Source organism: Triticum aestivum, chromosome 6A (assembly GCF_018294505.1).
Source record: "Triticum aestivum cultivar Chinese Spring chromosome 6A, IWGSC CS RefSeq v2.1, whole genome shotgun sequence".
NCBI classification, from domain to species: domain Eukaryota; kingdom Viridiplantae; phylum Streptophyta; class Magnoliopsida; order Poales; family Poaceae; genus Triticum; species Triticum aestivum.
In genome coordinates this window covers 292,628,970-292,648,994 of record NC_057809.1, presented here as the reverse complement: position 1 = coordinate 292,648,994, position 20,025 = coordinate 292,628,970, and positions in this window count along the sequence as shown.

Sequence of the window (20,025 nt, the reverse complement as noted above, 5' to 3'; positions counted from 1 at the left end):
TTCATGGCACTCTCCACTTCAGAATTTGTGGCAGACAGCCTGTCCGCATCCTCTGTCGGAGTAGCATCCGGTGCGTGCCTTGTGCTCGCCTCCGCTTCCTGGCCAGACATTGGAGCCTGGCTGGTGGAGGCGCGATTGGCAACCTCTCCGAATGTAGTCCGGCGAGGTCTCTTCGTTCTGAAGATAGCACGAACATTAATATGCCCTGACAGAATAACTCTAGGGAAACAGAGGGTGCACTATACCTTTGCGCCGGCATCTCAGTCCGGACTTCATTCCTTTTTGCCCCACGGGGCCCTGCGGCCCCTCGTTGGCTAGCCGCCGCAGGTTCGGCCTCCTGCCTCGGAAATCTCCCCTGCAAAACATGGCTGTTGTCAGAAACACCGGGCTACGTGAGGGTGGAATCTCTTTCAAGGGAATAAGACCCCGGTTTCTGTCACCTGGGAGGCCGGGATTAACCCTGGGTAATCCCCGTAATGGCTACCAAGGTATTGTCCTTGCTTAGCTGATGGAACACCCCGTCGATAAGCTCCACCAATATGTCCGGATCCTCTTCGGAGTCCGGATTGAGGGACCGTTCTGGGTCCTCGGGCTGTGGAGGGCGGCTGCTTATATCCTTTACCTCCTGTCGCAGTTCCTGCATTGAAGTCGTTAGACTACCTATCTAACCATGGGAGTATAAAACAAACGGGAAGCGCAATTGTTCACTTATCCAACTTGGAGGATCGTACATATTGAATCTAGCCCGCGGGTTGACGCGGAGGAATTCCTCCTTTTCTCCCTTGTACAAAGAGGATAAGATCTTTACTAAGGCGGCGACTGAGGCCGGACCCTTACGACCGTAACGTGTGGCGTCATCCTCCCCGTTGAAATCCCAAATGGGGTGGCCTCTATATTGAAGCGGCTGCACCCCCCGCATAATGCATGCGGCCATGACTCCAATCATGGTTAGTCCGGAATGAGCCAACAGTCTTATCCGGCCCATCAGGTAAAGGACGTCTCTGTCGCTTTCTCTCTAAGAGCTCCGCGGACGCCAGCTCAAGCGTTTCTTCAATGGAGCACTGTTGAACTCAGGGAGACCGACCCAGATAGGGTCCGGTAGCGGGACGTCATCTATATAAAACCATTCCGAAGGCCAGTCCTCGGACGCCTTCTTTGGGGTCCTGGATAGGTATCCGGTCCCGGCGATGCGCCATACTTCGGCTCCGCCCACTTGGTATATAGACCCCTCTTGAGAACGGGGCACTAGGCAGAATAACCTCTTCCACAGCGCGAAATGAGCCTCAACGCCTAAAAATAGCTCGCAAAGGGCGACGAAACCCGCAATATGCAATACGGAGGTGGGCGTGAGATTGTGCAGCTGGAGGCCGTAGAACTCCAGAAGCCCGCGGAAAAATGGATGAATTGGAAATCCCAGTCCCCTTATTAGATAGGGGACGAGGCACACCCGCTCTCCTTTAGAAGGATTGGGGGTGCTCTCCGCTTGTTTTCCGCCATTGTAGGTGGCGAGACCGGCTCGGACCGGGACCATGTATGCCTGAGGGAGAAATCCCTTGGCCTGAAGCGACACTAACTCGCTATGCGGGATGGTGCAACTCTCCCAGTCCCCGGGTTTGGGACCGGAGGGGCTAGGGGAGGAGCTGCGACGGCTGGTCATGTTGGAATGGACCTTTGCTGGAAGCACTTTGATGATAACTCGCGGAAAGGAGAAGATGTGGTTTGGACCTAAATCCCCATCCCGTTAAATAGGCAGCTCGTTTATACGGCTAGGTGTGTGGATGTAAAAACGCCCCGGCTTTTCGCATTCGGTTGACACATGGAAGACGACCATTATTGGGCGTGGAACCCGAGGAGCACTACATTACAAAAATCGGACATTATTCCTACAGGTACACAAGATTTGGAGAAGAACCCGCCTTGCAATGCCGAACAATCTGCGCGCCGGACTCGTCGTCATTGAAGCCTGGTTCGGGGGCTACTGAGGGAGTCCTGGATTAGGGGGTGTTCGGGTAGCCGGACTATACCTTCAGCCGGACTCCAGGACTATGAAGATACGAGATTGAAGACTTCGTCCCATGTCCGGATGGGACTTTCCTTGGCGTGGAAGGCAAGTTTGGCGATGCGGATATTCAAGATCTCCTACCATTGTAACCGATTCTATGTAACCCTAACCCTATCCGGTGTCTATATAAACCGGAGGGTTGTAGTCCGTAGGCAATCAACTCCATATACAACAATCATACTGTAGGCTAGCTTCTAGGGTTTAGCCTCCTTGATCTCGTGGTAGATCTACTCTTGTACTACCCATATCATCAATATTAATCAAGCAGGACGTAGGGTTTTACCTCCATCAAGAGGGCCCGAACCTGGGTAAAACATCATGTTCCCTGCCTCCTGTTACCATCCGGCCTAGACGCACAGTTCGGGACCCCCTACCCGAGATCCGCCGGTTTTGACACCGACAACCTCCTTCTTTTTCATGGGCATGTAATATTTCATTGAAATCTCCATCTAGTAGCCACGGTATGTCCACCATCACATGTAGCTTCGTATGTAATCCCATGTCAAATGTTTCCTTTCTACACTTGGCTCACCATATAGGCCTGAGAACCTCCATGCCATGCTTGTACCTTCATTTATTTGGATGTCAATATAGTTAGTATGCACCACAGATGACGTGACCCCCAATCCTTTGTACCACAACATGACTAGGCCACCACTTCTACCATCACTTTCAGAAAATGCCATTGCTTCAAATCCCAACCTTCTTCTGAATTTTTCTGCCTTTGCTTTGTTCAAATGTGCTCCAGAGAGGAAAAGAACATCTGGTCTTACCCGCTCTTGGGTCCCCAAGAGCGCACGAACTGCCGCGGGCTTCCTCATCCCACGACAGTTCCAACATAAAAAAATTATTGCGACCGATCGAGCCCCTTCTCAGAGCTCGCTGATAAATTGTGGCTGGCATCCATCACAGTCGTGGTGTCCGTCTTAGATCTCTTAGAACCCTAGGAAGAATTATCATCATCTTCCTCTACACCAGCTGGTAGCGCCGGGTCATTATGTTTCTCTAAAATCATTGTATTGTTCTCTGCCAAGTGCACTCCAGGCTCCCTGATTGCTAGTTGCATGGATTTTGGTTCCTGTACAACCCCATCAAAATTGAGCCTCTTTCTGCTATTTGCTTTGTCCAGAATTTCACCATCTAGATTTTCAAGAAGGCTGCTAGCATCACCACGCAAAACATCATTGGTGCTCTTACCACCACATTCACCCCCAGCTGGGCCTCCCCTCTGAACCGGGTTACCTCCCTGACCTTGCTGCTGAGTACCAGGCCGAGGGGCCAGCATCCACTCACCCCAGTCCACACTGTTAGGTGCATGTTTGCCATTGCTATGCTCCAGATGTGTGTTCCCCATGTACCCGCAGACATAGCAAAAAATAGGGACTTTCTCATACAGAATTGAGTTCAAAACCTTCTTCTTGTTTTTGGTTGTGGAAACAAAACACATGAGAGGTTCATTAACATCTAGCTTAACTCGAACACAGGCAATGCTACCATTCCCCCAACTGGGATTGAGCATTATGTTTTCCACCTTTCCTACATTCTTAGTCAGGGACTTGATAATGTGGTCCTTCCGGTACAGGGGAGGAAGATCAACAATCTAAATCCACACTGACAGATTGTCCAGTATCACCTCATCAGTTTTTGTGAATCCATCATACCTCTCAATCAGCAAGCCGTTATCTCGAAAGAGCCATGGCCCCCTATGGTGACCTTCTTCCAGTCCCCTAAGCAGTTGACACTGATCACAAATAGGTTGCTTCCAAGGGCACTGAATGTCGCACCTTGTTGTCATGGGAAACCATGACCACCTATGGGGTCATGAGCCCCTTGTGGTTAGGTATGGGGGATGAGCACATTGCACAAAGAGCGGAGAGCATCGCGTAGCATGGCAGAGATCACACGGGTGATTTTACCCAGGTTCGGGCCACCGCGAGGCATAAAACCCGACTCTTGCTTTGGTCGACTGATGGTGGATTGTGGTGGAAACGCAGCGCTCTAGCCCGAAAGGTTGCCTCGAGGCAATAGCAGCTACGTCCGTATGAGTGTACAAGGGTCCAAATCCTTTCTATGGTTGCCACATGCCTCCTTTTATAGATCAAGGGCTCAACACAATAGCAAATCAGTCATTACATACTGATTAGATAGAAAATGGTGCTATCATACCTAACTCTGCAGACAGGGTGGAGTGCATTAAATGCGTTGCTTGGTGTCACATCAAGGCTTGCCCGGCAAGCCTTGCCGGGCTGTTCAGCCACCTTCCCTCCTGGCTGTGTGACATGTCGTTGGGCGGGTGTCATTTGGAGGTGATTTCTGTAGGAAGTGGCTGCCACGTGGTGAGAAACAACCACTTAGTCACTTGGAGTCTTGACATCGCACTGATAGGTGACTTGCATCGCTGTGAGGTGGTGCGGTGGAGCCTTGGCGGGGTAGTGCACCCTCATAAGCCCCGGCAGGCCTGCCTGGACAGTCTTGAGGCTTGCTTCCAGGGCAACTCTGACCTTACCAGGCTCGCCTCCCCGGCAAGGGAGGTCTCCCCTTGGTGATATCTTCGTTCTCTAGCTTGACTGGGTCTTCTTGATCTGCACTCTAACTCTTCAAAGAACTGATCTCTTGTGCTTGATCTGGTCTTGGATGTTGTAATCTTGATCTTGGGCCTGTGCACGGTCTGGGCCACAGACCTAGGGTTTGTTGCACTGATAGGAGCCCCCGGGCCTATCCAGAACGTGCCACCGGACGTCATCGGGGTAGGCCCTAACTAGTGCACATGCGAGAGGAGAGTAGATGCTTGTCTTCTAAGCCCAGGTCAGTTTCCGGTTCTCCCGTGCGTCGTGTAACACCAACTGTAGCGAGGGAGATAATGGGCCACAACTTGCGGGGTACCCATGACCCACGTTCACAAGGCGGTAACTGCCACCCCACTACCCTCCCCACTGCGAGTGCTTATGTCATATGTACGGCATGCATTGTGTAGGGTTGGTGGCGGATGCGGAGGGTACGAGAATGGGCGCAATGGTAGAATGCCAGGCGCCATGGATTGTGGCAGAGGGTTGGCCTTGATTCTTCGAGCCGTTAATGGCGAGGAGGAGCTGGACTGCCTGAGCGTGGCGGCCACCTCCATGAAGAAAAAACTAGCCCACTGCTCCGTCTGCCTATAATAGGGGGCATGGTATGAAACGCTCTCCCCATCTTCTTCCCTATTCATTCTTGTAGTAGTCCCCGCCTAGCATGGTGAGAGGTCAAGGGTCCGGTCTTGCTCTAGTGGTGACGAGAACTTATGCTCGATTGCGCCTCCCTCCTCCTTCTGAGGATGCGGGGGTGGAGCCTACTATGAGAGGAGGCAGGAAGGGGCAAGGTCGAGGTCGTCGTGGCGCACGGGGCCGAGGAGGACGAGGTGGCACCCTGATCGCGCCTCCATCGGCCGCTCCTCCCCCAATGGAAGGCCACGTGGAGACCAACCTCTGGAGTTCGCCATTAGGATGTATAAGCATCCGCGCGTCCACCTCCGTCTCCCCCCATTTGCATGGTCAATTGAGCTCGGCCAGCCGCGCGTGTTGAGATTGCACATGAGGGGCTACGGGAATGGCAACATAAGGGTGGATGTGGTTTTCCCCGCCACTCATGTTATGTACTTTCGTCATGGGTGGAAGACTTTTGCCGCGCCCATAGCTTGTCGGAAGGGCACGTCCTCCATTTTAAGTTACTGGAGGTCAATTTCCTTTCCGTCAAGGTTTTTGAGAGCTCGACCAATGACAAAAGCTCCTCGTTGAGCGATAGCGACGATGAGGACAGTGACGGCGATGACGATGGCGTTGACCGAGCGGGCGACTACTGTGACTCCGGCTGAGCACCAGTCGCACCGTCACCATTAGGCAGTAGCACCACCATCTGCACCACCATCTCCGCTCTGGGATGGCGATTTGCTGGGGAGTTGGGTGCATGGGTGGCGATGGTGCCCCGGGCTGCTCCAGCAGCCTTCTAGCTGGGCCCTGCCAGGCTTCCTCGTGGGTTGCAGCTCCGTTCGCCCTGTCGCGTCCTACTGGCCCTGGTGGTGGCAGTTGACGGGTCTCCTCCGCCGATCTCTTCATCATCTCCATCGCCCGTGACTTCCTGGTCTTGCTTGGCTACCTCTCCTGGAGCCCGACAGGGTCAGGATGGGCTTCGGCCTAGGCGCCCCTTTTGCCCTCTTCACCTCCTGCCGCGGTGCCTAGGAGGAGGGGGACAAGAATGGGCATCACTGGGCACTTATCTTTTTTCAATCTGAAATGTGTAGGTACTAGCCAAACTTTAGTTTAAATTATGTAATCTATTTTATCCATGTTTATGTTCTATAAGGTTTGTACTTGTTGATCAGCATAATAATGAAAATGATAAACCTTGTCGGGTACTCGTGCATGTAACACGTTCATGCAGAGGTAGAATGCCTCTATACACTCGGGTAAACGAGTTTTCCCCGCAAGGCTACCCTGCCAGTACCCTCAGTATGCTGTCGTGGTGCTAGGCCTACCGGGCACAAAAAGTAAAGAGGGACTAGCCCCCGCCAAAACTTCTCGCCAAATGCCACTACAACCACCCCGACCGAAGCAACATTCGATTCAAGGGACGGGAGCACCTTAGTTTCAAAAGTGGCTAGGTTTTCTTATGCACAAGTTTTTGCTTACAAAACACGTGTGGATAAGGACGGAACTTATCTGTTTGGGCTTGCTGGAGATCACAATGTATGCTCGTCTTCACTTCTCCTCTTCAGGATCGAATCCATGGTAGGAGCCTGTAGTTTGGTGCAGATGAAAATGATGCCTCATGCGATCTTATCTATATGATGAACATGCTATGCTCATGATATGCTTATACATGCATGCAATTTGTCGGGCCCCCCAGCACTTCTTTTATTTCTCTGTTGCTCAGGGTCTGCACCTGAATTTGTACAAGGGGTTACATGCAATAGAGGAAATGCATGTACAAAAGGGTGGCCACTGGACAGGGCCCGACAACTGCGCCTTACGGGTAGAACTTGCGGAGATGCTCAATGTTCCATGAGTTTTGCAATTGAATGCCATCTCCGGTCTCCAGACGGACTGCGTCGGGTCTGGTGACTCATACTACCGGGTAAGGGCCTTCCCACTTTGGCGTCAACTTGTTTGTACCCTTGGTAGACTGAACGCGCCTAAGGACAAGGTCGCCGTCCCAAAACACCGGGAATGAACCCTGTGATAGTGACACAAGGCTTGCTAGTAGCATGCAGCGCACGTAGCATCCCGGAGACGGTTCTCCTCGAGTAGCACAGCAGCCTCACGCTGGTGTTGTTCCTGTGCTACTTCATCGTAGGAAAGCACTCGAGGTGACCCATAAATGAGTTCCATAGGGATAACTACTTCTGCCCCATAGACTAGGGAGTCTGCCCGGTAGCTTGATTTGGTGTCGTTCCGAGGGACCAAAGAACCACCGGCAGCTCGTCAATCCACCACCTGCCACACTTCTGTAGCTTATCAAATGTTCTCATCTTGAGTCCTTGCAACACTTCGGCGTTCGCCCTCTCAGCTTGCCCGTTGCTCTTTGGGTGAGGAACAGAGGCGAAGGAGATCCTGCTTCCGAGGGCATGAACGTATTGCATGAAGGTGTGGCTCATGAATTGGGTGTCGTTGTCAGTGATGATCCGAGCAGCGACTCCGAAGTGGGACATGAATCCTTTCAAGAACATGATAGCTAACTGAGCAGTCACCTTTCTCACGGGCTCTACTTCCAACCACTTTCTAAACTAGTCGATTACAACGAACAAGAATTAAAAGGCCTCGGTAGGACAGGGGAAATGGCCCGAGATGTCGACCCCCAGACAGAAAATGGCCATGACAAAGGGATTGTCTGAAGAGCTTGGGCAGACAGGTGGATATTCTTGGAATGGAACTGGCAGGATTCACATTTGGTGACCAACTCAACTGCATATTGGAGGGTTGTGGGCCAGTAAAATCCTTGCCGGAAGGCCTTTCCAACCAGAGCCCTCAATCCGATGTGTGACCCGCACATACCCTTGTGTATTTCTGCCAGTAGTTCCTTTCCTTCTTCCCAGCAAATGCACTTCAATTTCACAGCATTAGCCCTTCTTCTGTGGAGCGTATCATCAATGAACTGATACATACTGGCCCTCTGGGCTACACTTTCAGCTTCTTGCTCTGCGGGAAGTTCTCAAGTTTGGAGGAAATGGACTATGTGCCATGCCCAAGTTGGAGCCTGAGGCTCGGCAACGAGGACTAGCGGCATCTCCTCGTTTGTGAGAGTGCACTCCTCAACCGCGGGGGCCGGTGGCCTGGCAGGAGGATGCAGCTCAGCATCCGAAGTGGAGTTGTTCCCGGTAATCTCTCTGTCGGGATCCTTGAGAGGTTCTACCGGGATAGGCCACCCAGAGTCAATTCTCCTCATCTTTCTAGCCATTGTTGCTGGGGATACAGAGGGTTGAGTCAGATGGAGAACAAAAGTTCCTGGTTCCACATGGAGCTTTTGCGCAATGCACTTTGACAATAGATCAGAAATGATGTTTTCTACACGGGGTACGTGCTCTGTTTGCAACCGGTCAAAGCGCTCCTCCAACTTTCTCACTTCATCAACGTATGCCTCCATCAATGGACTTTGGTAATCCTTGTTGACTTCTCTCCCCACAAGTTTTGAGTCTCCGCGGATGATCAGCTTCTTGATCCCCAGTTCTATAGCAATCGTGATCCTAGCAAGGAGCCCTTCATACTCTGCAGTATTGTTGGTAGCCTTCTCCCGGGGAAAATGCATCTGGACGACGTACTTCAGGTGCTCCCTGGTGGTTGCAACGAGAAGCACGCCAGCCCTTGCACCTTGTAGGGAGAAGGCACCAACGAAATACATGATCCATTCTTGGGGAGCTTCTTGTCGGGGATAACTGTCTCCAATACTTCTTCATCAGGAGTTGGCGTCCATTCTGCAATAAACTCTGCCAATGCTCTGCTCTGAATGGTTGATGTGCTTTCAAACTTCAAGCCAAAGCTGTATAACTCCAAAGCCTACTCCACTATCCTACCGGTAGCCTCAGGGTTCCGGAGTATCTATTGCAAAGGAAGACGGGTGACAACTATGATCTCATGGGCTTGTTAGTAGTGGCGTAGCTTCCTTGAGGTGCTGACAAGGTGAAAAATCAGCTTTTGCACGCAAGAGTACCTAGATCTAGCCCCCTGTAACAGGGAACCGACGAAGTACACTAGGCCATGCACCACCTTCTTCCTTGCTGCAACCTTGGGGTTACCTCCGCTGCCTTGCTCTTCTTTGACTTGCTCTGCATCTGACCTTGCCAGGGTGTGCTCACTTCCCTCCCTGGAAGGGACACTGGTTGTGGCTTCCTCTTCTTCCACTTCCCGCTACGGCACTAGTGCTGCACTAACCACTTGATTAGTTGCCACCAAGTATAGAAGCATGGGCTCTTGTGGCTTGGGAGCAACCAAAGTGGGCACAGAGGACAAGTAGGCCTTCAGATCTTGTAGTGCAGCGTCTGCCTCTGGAGTCCACTACACGGGTCCTGCCTTCTTCATGATTTTGAAGAACGACAAGGCACGCTCGGCAAAATTGGAGATAAACCTGTTGAGCGCAGCAACACATCTAGTCAGACGCCTCACGTCCTTAACCATCTTGGGTGCTCGAATCTGCTCGATAGCCTTGATCTTGTCAGGGTTGGCCTCTATCCCTCGATGGGACACAAAGAAGCCAAGTAGCTTGTCGAAAGGAACACCGAATACACACTCCTCGGGGTTCGGCTTCAAGTTGATCTTGCATAGATTAGAAAATGTATCTTTGAAATCCTGAATGAGGGTTTATCTGTCCTTAGTCTTGACCACAATATCATCCATGTAAGCTTCAATGTTCCTGTGCAACTGTGACTCAAAACCAATCTGGACCGCCCTCGCAAAACTAGATCCGGCGCTATTCAACCCAAAGGGCATCCGTACAAATCATTATGTGCCACAACGGGTGATGAACGCGGTCTTCTCTTCGTATTCCTTGGACATAAAGATCTGGTGGTATCCAGAATAGGCATCCAGAAAAGAAAGCATGTCGCACCCAGAGGTGGAATCCACAATCTGATCGATGCACGGCAAGGGAAAATGGGTCCTTCGGGCAGACCTTGTTCAGATCAGTAAAATCTATGGACAACCTCCATTTTCCATTAGCCTTGCGCACCACCACAGGATTTGCTTGCCATGTTGGATGTAGTACTCCTCTGACTAGACCAACTACCTCAAGCTTTTTGATCTCCTCGGCAATGAACTTATTCTGCTCCAAAGCTTGCTCCGGATCTTCTGCTTGACGGTCGGGTATGTGGGCAGACAACAAGGTGGTGCTAGATTACCTCCCAGGGACACCGGGGATATCAGATGGTTGCCAGGCAAACACACCGATATTCGCCTGCGGAAAGGTAATGAGTGCACTTTCCTATTTGTCATCGAGGGTGGAACTGATGGTGAAGGTACCATTGGTGCTAGCCAGCCCTACCGGGACCTTTTTCACAGCAGGTGCAACAGCCTTGGATCTCTTGCTATTGGAACTCTCCGGCAAGTCATCAATAGCTGCAGCATTCTCCAAAGAGGTACGCTTCCCGGATTCCTTGTCGGTGTCCCTGTTAGCTTTCTTCTTTCCTCTGCTATCCTTGGTGGGAACATCAGCTTCAGCGGCCTCTGCCGTGGCTACCTCTCGGTACATCTTATCCACGCAAATGATTGCGTCCTTCTCTTCTGATGGAATGGAAATGATGCCTATCGGACCTGGCATCTTCAAGGTGTTGTAGGCATAGTGGGTTGCTGCCATGAATTTGGCCAGAGTTGGGCAGCCAAGGATTCCATTGTACGGCAGGGGGAGGTCGACCACATCAAACAAGATCTTCTTAGTCTGGTAATTCAACTCTCCACCAATGTGACTGGTAACATGATCTTCCCCTTAGGACGACTCCTGCCGGGGTTGATTCCTTGAAACATACTAGTGACCTCGAGCTCTTCCTCTACTATCTGAAGTTTGCTGATGACCTTTGTAGAAATTTGATTCAACCCACTCCCGCCGTCAAGCAACATCTTTGTGACTTTAAGGTTGCAGATTGTTGGTGAGACCAGCAACGACAAGCACCCTACCACAGTGGTGCGGTCAGGGTAATCCTCTTCGTCGAAGATGATGGGCGTGCAGGACCACTTGAGCAGCATTCGAGAATCTGCCGCTGGCTCCACGACATTGACTTCACGTGCCCACTATTTAAGTTGGCGGTGACAGGAGTGCAGATGCACCCCCGTCAATACACAGGGTGTCAGTGGCCTTCTGGAATTCCTACTCGCTGGTTTCCTCTTCGTCCCCTCCATCACTCTCATCGTTGTAATCATCCTTCTCACGACCTCTGCGGGTTTTCCTTCATCCTTAGGAGCCTTGCCGGGGCGGCCTGCTCCACTGCCACGACCCTTCCTGCTAGTGCCATTCTAACATTTCTCCTTATCATGCTTCTGATATTCAGCCCTCTGCTTCTAGACAAGCTGCTCAACCCGATGACACTCTTGAAGATCGTGGCCCTTCGTTCAATGGATCATGCAGTATGGCCCATCACCTTTTCCAGCCTTCTCGGTAGCCGCGGCTTCCCAGCAATCATTACACGTGGCAACCTCCTTGCCGAGTACCTTAGTCTTTGCCTTCTTGCCAATACTAGGTGTGCTCAATCCTTCAACGGTCATCACTATCTTATCCTTGCACCTATTATTGCGCTTCTTCTTCTTCTTCTGACTAGAGGCCGTCATCATCCTCTGAGTCGACGTTGATGCCATTGTCTTCTCTAGGGAGCCTCCTCCCCTCCTCTACTCGAGCACACTTATCCACCAGAGTGTAAAGCTCCTTCATAGCCTTGGCTAATCGAACGTTCGTCTTGGAATGTATCTGACGATTGCGCACATTGGACTGGAATGCAGCTATCACAGCTGCCGGGTGGATGTCTCGTATATTTCTGTGGACTCGACTGAACCTGTTGGGGATATTACTACTGGACGTAAATCGGCCAAGAGTAGCCGGATTAGCTTTATGAAGATTAGAAGCCCATGAAGATGTAAGAATGATGGCGCTTTATGAAGGCCCAAGGCCCAGAGGCGAGTTAAGGCATGTAGATGTAAACCGACCTAATTATGTAACTTGCATTGTAAGATACGAAGTGTAGAGACCGAATGGGACACATCTATGATTCGGCTTCGGGACTCTGTAAACCGGCGGGCGTCAACCTATGTATATAAAGGGACGACCCGATAGCGGTTTAGGGACAGACAATAATTCGAGAGCCTGACAAAGCGGATTCGCTCCCTGGTCTTCGAAACCCTAGCAATACCAATCACAACTAGACGTAGGCTTTTACCTTCATCGAAGGGGCCGAACTAGTATAAACTCCCGTGTCCCCTTGTCCGGTTTAACCCCTTTAAGCTAACCCGTTGCGATGGCTCCATGCCTAAGTCCTTTCATGAGGACATCTGCTGTGACAAACCCACGACAGTTGGCACCCACCGTGGGGCTATCGCACGATGGTTTCGAGTTCTTAAAGGGCAGCTTTCATGGACTCAAGGGATACGCTGTGGGATGGATGACAAAGAGTCGTCGCGGCAAGCTCTACATCGACAACGCGGGATGGGGCCCCGAGGCCGATTCAATCGAATACGGGTACCGGGTCCCCTTTTGTGGGATTCACGTCTTCATCGGCAAGATTGGCGAACTGGGCCCTAAGCCAGACACCTGCACCGACATCATCGAGACGGCTCAGCGTGCAAGCCCTTCCCCGGTTCAGCCCGTGGCGAAGCATGTTTTCGTAGGTGTCATCCATGGAGCAAAATATGAGGATGGACCGGCATCCGATGGAGAAACCGTTGTCTATCCGACGACGAGTCTTCTGGAGAGACCGAATCGCTCTATCAGTTGCAGGATGGCCGGATTAGCGGAGGTTCCGAGGGCAATAGTATTCCGGACTCTCCTGATCTGCCAAACCGGGCCGCCATCTTCATGGCCGGTACACAGTCAGCGCCTCACTCATCAGCCGCCGCAGCAATACTCTTTGGTTCAACAACGGCCACGCCAGCGGGGGCAGGAAGCTCTGCGCCGCCTCCGGCTCAAGTCTTGTCTGACTCGTTCAACACTTTGGCAGCATTGATGGCCGCAGAGGTGGATGCAGCAGCCCGAGATCAGCACAATGCGGAGATTTCAAAGGTGAAAGATCAGATAGCTCAGGCTAAAGCGGACCAAGCGGTAGAGAACACTAGGATGGCTACATAACTGGCCGAGTTAGAAGCTCAGGCCTACCGGATTAGGCTGGATCAGAATGCTTCCGAAGAAGTCATGAGAAGAAGATACCGATCGCATCTCCCGTCGGGTTATGAGCCACGAAATCTATTCAATATGCTAGGAGCAGGAACTAGTAACCAGCCAATATTAAACCGGACGGAGGCGCCAGGAACAGGAGTGCTGGTTCAGCCGCGCACGATGAACCCGCCTCGTCAGAACAACATTGTGCCACAATATGTTCCAACACCTCCCGGGAATTACTCCAACCCGTTAGACAACATTGTGGCTGCCGCTTCACGATTGGCAGCCCTCCCGACCGACGGCGAATCACCAGTTGCAATTGAGGCACGACGGGCCAGAGATCTCCTTTAAACAACTCTAAACCAGCAGCAGGCATATTCACACAGCCGCGAGAGGATTCATTGCACCCCCCATCCAAGCCGGAGCTACAGCAGGCACGTTGAGGATGAATCGGCCGTATCAAGCAGCGCACGTCACCATAATCCGCCGCGAGGGCATAGCCCGGCAGGGGGAGGTGTTAATGCGCAGGATGTGGTAGACCATGGTTGCGCGCGTCGAGAGGCTGAGTTAGCAGCTCTGCACGGAGCCCGTCAACCTACTCCAGTTTACCCTACCGCTTTATTGGAGCCAGGTGTGGTATTCAGTTCCTTAGGGGTGCCGTGTTTTACCCCCACTTTGCGTAATGTGAGACTGCCCAAGGATCTCAAAGGACCTCTTAAGGTACCCAACTATACCGCCGATCTGCAACCAGAGGCATGGGTTGAGAGCTACGATATGGCAATGGAGATGTTAGATGTGGATGAAGCAGTATGTGCTAAATACTTCACCATGATGTTGGAAGGAACAGCTCGCACTTGGTTAAAAAGCTTACCAACTAACTCTGTGGGATCCTGGGCCGAATTGAAGCACCAGTTTATCCAGAACTTCAAAGATACTTGTAAGCAACCCATGTCAATTGTGGATTTTGCCGCTTGTGTCCAAGAGGATGAGGAGTCCACGACCCATTGGGTAAAGCGGGTCTCAGCTATTCTGCATTCATCGGATCGTATCAATGCAGATACCACAGTGCTAATGTTGGAGGGTAATTGCCGTTTTCTGCCGCTCAAATAGAAGTTAGGAAGACTCAAACGTCACTGCCATGATATGTCAACGCTTATGGCCGCTTTGGTTAAGTACGCCGATTCAGATAATACCAAAGACCCTGACTCAGAGGAGGACAAACCGGGGAAGGGGAAAAAGAACGGCAACACCAAGGGTTAGCAACATAATCCGGCAGGCCATGGGAACAATGGTAAACGCAAGGCCGACAACAGTCTGGACTTTGTGGCTAACACCAATGCTCAGGAGAATAGTCACCGTCATAAGGGTAAGCAGCCCCAGAGGGGCGGATGTTCATGCCCCAATTTGGAGCACCTGTTAAATCAACCCTGTCTGAAGCATGGATCAAAGGAGAAGCCAGCATCACATCTTTGGAAGGATTGTTACATCATGCGGGATTTCAAGAATTCCAATATGTTTCAGTACGATAATGGCCCGCCCGGTGGTTCAGGAGGTGGTTTCCACGGGCCGGGTTATGGAGGTGGCAGTTCTGGTTCAGGTTTTCAGGGCAATCAAACCGGACACATCAATCAAGGGCACCAAGGCAACCAGGGAGGTTACAACCATCAGGGGAACCAACAACAGCAGTAAGGTTATCAGAGCAATCCTAAGCAGTTAAATGGGGGGCAATATCATGTCTTCACCACTAGCTTGTGTAAACGTGATCAGAAGCTTCATAAGAGGGCAGTGAACTCTGTTGAACCGGCGGTGCCTCAGTATTTGCGCTGGTCTGAGCAACCCATTTTATGGAGTAGAGAGGATCACCCACCCCGGGTTGACAATTCGGGTCATCTAGCATTGGTGGTGGCCCCTCAAGTTGGGGGATATAAGTTCACTAAGGTACTCATGGATGGGGGAAGTAGTATCCATATCCTATATTATGATATCTTCCGTCGTATGGGGTTGACAGATAAGAATCTTAAACCGTCAAACACCGTTTTCCGTGGTGTGGTGCCTGGTAAGTCTGCATATCCAGTGGGCAAGATAGCCTTAGAGGTGGCTTTTGGAGATGATCATGATTCAAGATCAAAAACATTGACTTTTGAGGTGGTAAAAATCAAAAGTCCGTATCATGCTTTGTTCGGCTAACCGGCTTATGCTAAGTTCATGGCAAGGCCGTGTTATGTTTATCTGCAGCTTAAAATGCCGTGTCATAAGGGAACCATCACAGTACATGGGAGTAGGAAGATCGCTTTGGAATGTGAGGAAGATGATGCGGCTTATGCTGAGTCGGTTTGTGCCACGGAGGAGCTGAAGTTCTATAAAGACCAAGTTGATCCAGCAGATATGACTTCTTTGAAAAAGCCAACTACGGAGCACGAGCCGGCGTTGAAGTTTAAATCGGCCACAGATACTAAGATGGTTGATTTTGTGCCTAGCGATTCATCCAAACAGTTCAGTATCAGCGCTAACCTGGATCCCAAATAGGAAAGCGTGCTCATCGAGTTCATCCATGAGAACCAGGACATCTTTGCATGGAAACCTTCTGACATGCCAGGTGTACGGAGGGAACTCGCTGAGCACACACTTAACGTTGATCCTAAGTTTAAACCGGTCCGGCAGTTCCTCCGCCACTTCAATGAAGAAAGGCGCAAGGCTATTGGTGAAGAGGTAGCTCGGTTGTTGGCCGCAGAGTTTATCATGGAGGTTTTTCACCCAGAGTGGTTGGCTAATCCGGTGCTGGTTCTTAAGAAGAACGGTACTTGGCGTATGTGTGTGGATTACACAGACTTGAACAAAGCTTGCCCTGCAGACCCCTTTGCCCTACCTCGTATTGATCAAATCATCGATGTTATGGCGGGTTGTGGCTGTTTGTTTTTTCTGGACACTTATTCTGGTTATCATCAGATCAAAATGGCAGTTAAGGGCCAGGAGAAGACAGCTTTCATAACTCCCTTTGGCGCCTTCTGCTATGTCTCCATGCCCTTTGGGCTCAAAAGTGCCCAGGCGACTTATCAACGTTGTGTTCAGAAGTGTCTTCATAAGCAGATTGGGCGCAATGTTCATGCGTATGTGGATCATATTATGATAAAGTCCAGGAAGGAGGAAACATTGATAGATGATTGGAGAGAAACCTTTGACAACCTCCGAGTTTACAAGATGATGCTCAATCCGGAAAAGTGTGTCTTTGGTGTTCCGGCAGGCAAACTCTTGGGTTTTCTGGTGTCAAATAGAGGCATTGAGGCTAGTCCGGAAATTTTTTCAGGAATTACATCTTTGGCTAAACCGGCGTGTGTCAATGACGTTCAATGTTTGGCCGGCCGGATTGCGGCTTTGAGCCGGTTTATCAGTCGTCTTGGGGAGAATGCTATCCCTTTATATCAGATGCTCAAGAAAATAGATGATTTTGTCTGGAGCGAGGCGGCTGATAAAGCACTTGAGGATCTGAAGAGGCAGTTAGCTGAACCACCTGTGCTTGCAGCCCCGATCGATAAAGAGCCGTTGTTGCTATATGTGGTTGCTAATGCCCGAGTTGTTAGCGTAGCTATTGTGGTGGAACGCAAGGAAGCTGGCAAGGAATATCCGGTTCAACGGCTGGTTTATTATATCAGTGAAATGATCATTGAGTCAAAGCAGAGGTATCCGCATTGGCAGAAGCTGGTGTATGGAGTGTTTATGGCAAGCCAGAAGCTTAAACATTATTTTCAGGGTCATCCTATCACAGTGGTCAGTTCAGCCCCTCTGGGAGATATCATTCAAACAGAGAAGCAACTGGCCGGATTGCCAAATGGGCTATTGAGCTTGGACCTCACGGGCTCAAATACATACCTCGCACAACAATTAAATCCCAAGCACTCGTGGACTTCATCAATGATTGGACAGAATTGCAGGCACCAGAGGAAAAGCCAGATAACATGTATTGGACCATTCACTTTGATGGATCCAGGCAGTTGGAGGGCTCGGGGGCTGGAGTCATACTAACGTCCCCACGAGGTGACAAGCTTTGTTATGTCCTCCTTTAATGTTCCCTTGTACTAACAATGCAGCTGAATATGAGGCCTTGCTCCACGGTCTTCGGATGGCTAAGGAGATGAACTTAAGCTGGGTTAAGTGTTTTGGGGATTCAGATCTGGTGGCCCAACAGGTGTCTGGCACTTGGGATTCTAAAGACCCACTCATGGCTGCATATCGACGAGAGGTGGACACAGTGGTTGGTCACTTCAAGGGTTATTAGGTGGACCATATAGACCGGCGAAAGAATGAAGCAGCGGACGCTTTAAGCCGCCTTGGTTCTCAGCGTAAACCGGTCCCACCAAATGTCTTTCTTGACGTGCTGCATAATCTGTCGGTCAAGGTACCAACACAGGAGGAGCTGGCTATTCCTGACCCAGAGGCTCAATTGGTGGAAGCTTTGCATGTCATACCGGATTGGACAATCCCATACCTAGCTTATATGAACCGGGGCGAGTTACCAGAGGATGAAACCTCGGCTCAGCAGATAATCCGGCGTTCCAAATCGATGACTATACTCAATGGAGAATTACATCGTTACAGTGTCTCAGGGGCAATTCAGCATTGTGTTTCTCCTCAACAGGGTTGTGAGATTTTGCGAGAAATCCATGAAGGGGATTGTGGTCACCACGCCGGTTCAAAGACCTTGGTGGCTAAAGCTTTTCGCCATGGTTTCTATTGGTTAACAGCTCATGCTGATGCTGAGGATTTAGTCAAACAATGTGACGGTTGTCAAAAATTTGCATGCCATGCTCATATTCTAGCTCAGGAGTTGAGGATGATTCCAATAACATGGCCGTTTGCGACTTGGGGGCTTGATATGGTTGGACCCTTTAAGCGCTCCAAGGACATAAAGACCCACTTGTTAGTGGCAGTGGACAAGTTCACCAAATGGGTGGAAGCAGAGCCAGTCAGTAAGTGTGATGCGGCCATGGCGATTCAGTTCATCAAAAAGGTGATATTCCGGTTTGGCTTTCCACACAGTATTATAACGGATAATGGTACTAATCTGTCAAAGGGAGCGATGGAGGAATTTTGCCAATGTGAGCACATTCGGCTTGATATAACATCGGTGGCTCACCCCCAATCCAATGGACAAGCGGAGAGGCCAAATCAAGAAATTTTGCGAGGTATTAAACCCCGACTTATGGTTCCTTTGAAGCGGACACCGGGTTGTTGGGTGGAGGAATTACCTTATGTGTTATGGAGCATCAACACCACACCTAACAGATCTACGAGTTACACACCTTTCTTCATGGTTTATGGAGCCGAGGCGGTTCTTCCTAGTGACATCCGTCATGACTCGCCCCGTGTGACAGCTTATGTTGAAGCTGATAATGAGAAGGCACGTCAGGATTCTATGGACCTGTTAGATGAGGAGCGTGATCTTGCAGCAGCACGTTCAGTAATTTACCAACAAGATCTCCGACGTTATCACAGCCGCCGGGTTAAGACCAGAACTTTTCAAGAAGGCGATTTGGTGCTCCAGCTCGTCCAGTATCAGACTGATATGCACAAGTTATCCCCACCTTGGGAAGGACCTTTTGTGGTCAGCAAGAATCTGCACATCGGGTCATACTACCTCATTGATGTTTGAGAGCACAAAGACTCACGTAAATCTGAGGAGGAGACCAAGCGACCATGGAATATAGCTCTTCTTCGGCCTTACTATACTTAAGCCACAGGCTTCTTCATATGTACATGTTTATGACAATGTATATATTATATGATAAACCGAAGCCTCGAATAAAGTGGGGTCTCTATTCTTTTTGCATCATGTGTGTGCCTGCAAGAGTTTCTACTGACAAAGCAAAGTTTTGTTAAACCGGTCTCTGCAGCCGCATGGATACAGAGAAATATCACTAGGGGGCTTGGTTGTTGTCACATCATAGCTACACTTCTTGATCGGTTTAAACACCACAAAGGGATTTCACTAGGGGGCTTGGTTATTATCACACCATAGCTACACCTCTTGATGGGAGTTAGGCCACAAAGGAAATTAGGTGGGGCCAAAGAGAGTGTTGCATAGAGCACAAACTCAAACTTGGGCACCCACTGAGCACATCACACAAAGTCACTTGGGGACTCTTTGTGCAAAGCAACAAAGAGTTTGAAAGGACCCTTGCAATTGGCTATCAAGCCACGGCTTGGAAGCCTGGAGTATTCACCTAAAACCTCGGGTTAACCTGCCTTCATCAAGTAAGCCACTCCTGTCCAGGTAATCTTGGTATGACCCGCCGAATGTTTGACAAGTCCATATTATACAGACCCTGAACTTGTCAAAGTTAAAACGACGATTGGTTAATTGGAGGCCCATCTTAAAAGGCTTTGTTAAATGGTTTAACTTAGAGGCCTGGCAGCCCATGAAAAGCCTCGATTTGGAGCCTGGCAGCTCGTAAAAAAGCCTTGCATATTTCTTTTTCGAGTCCTATTTGCTAAGTTTTTCGCCATTATTCAGGTTCCTAATGTCTTCTGATAAACCGGTGTCCTTGACCCGGCTTGGCTTTCAACTACAAGTTGTCAGTACATGATCAGTTATAAACCGGCGTTCATTACATCGGTCTAGTTTTGACTAACAAGTCTCCAGTGTTATAAGG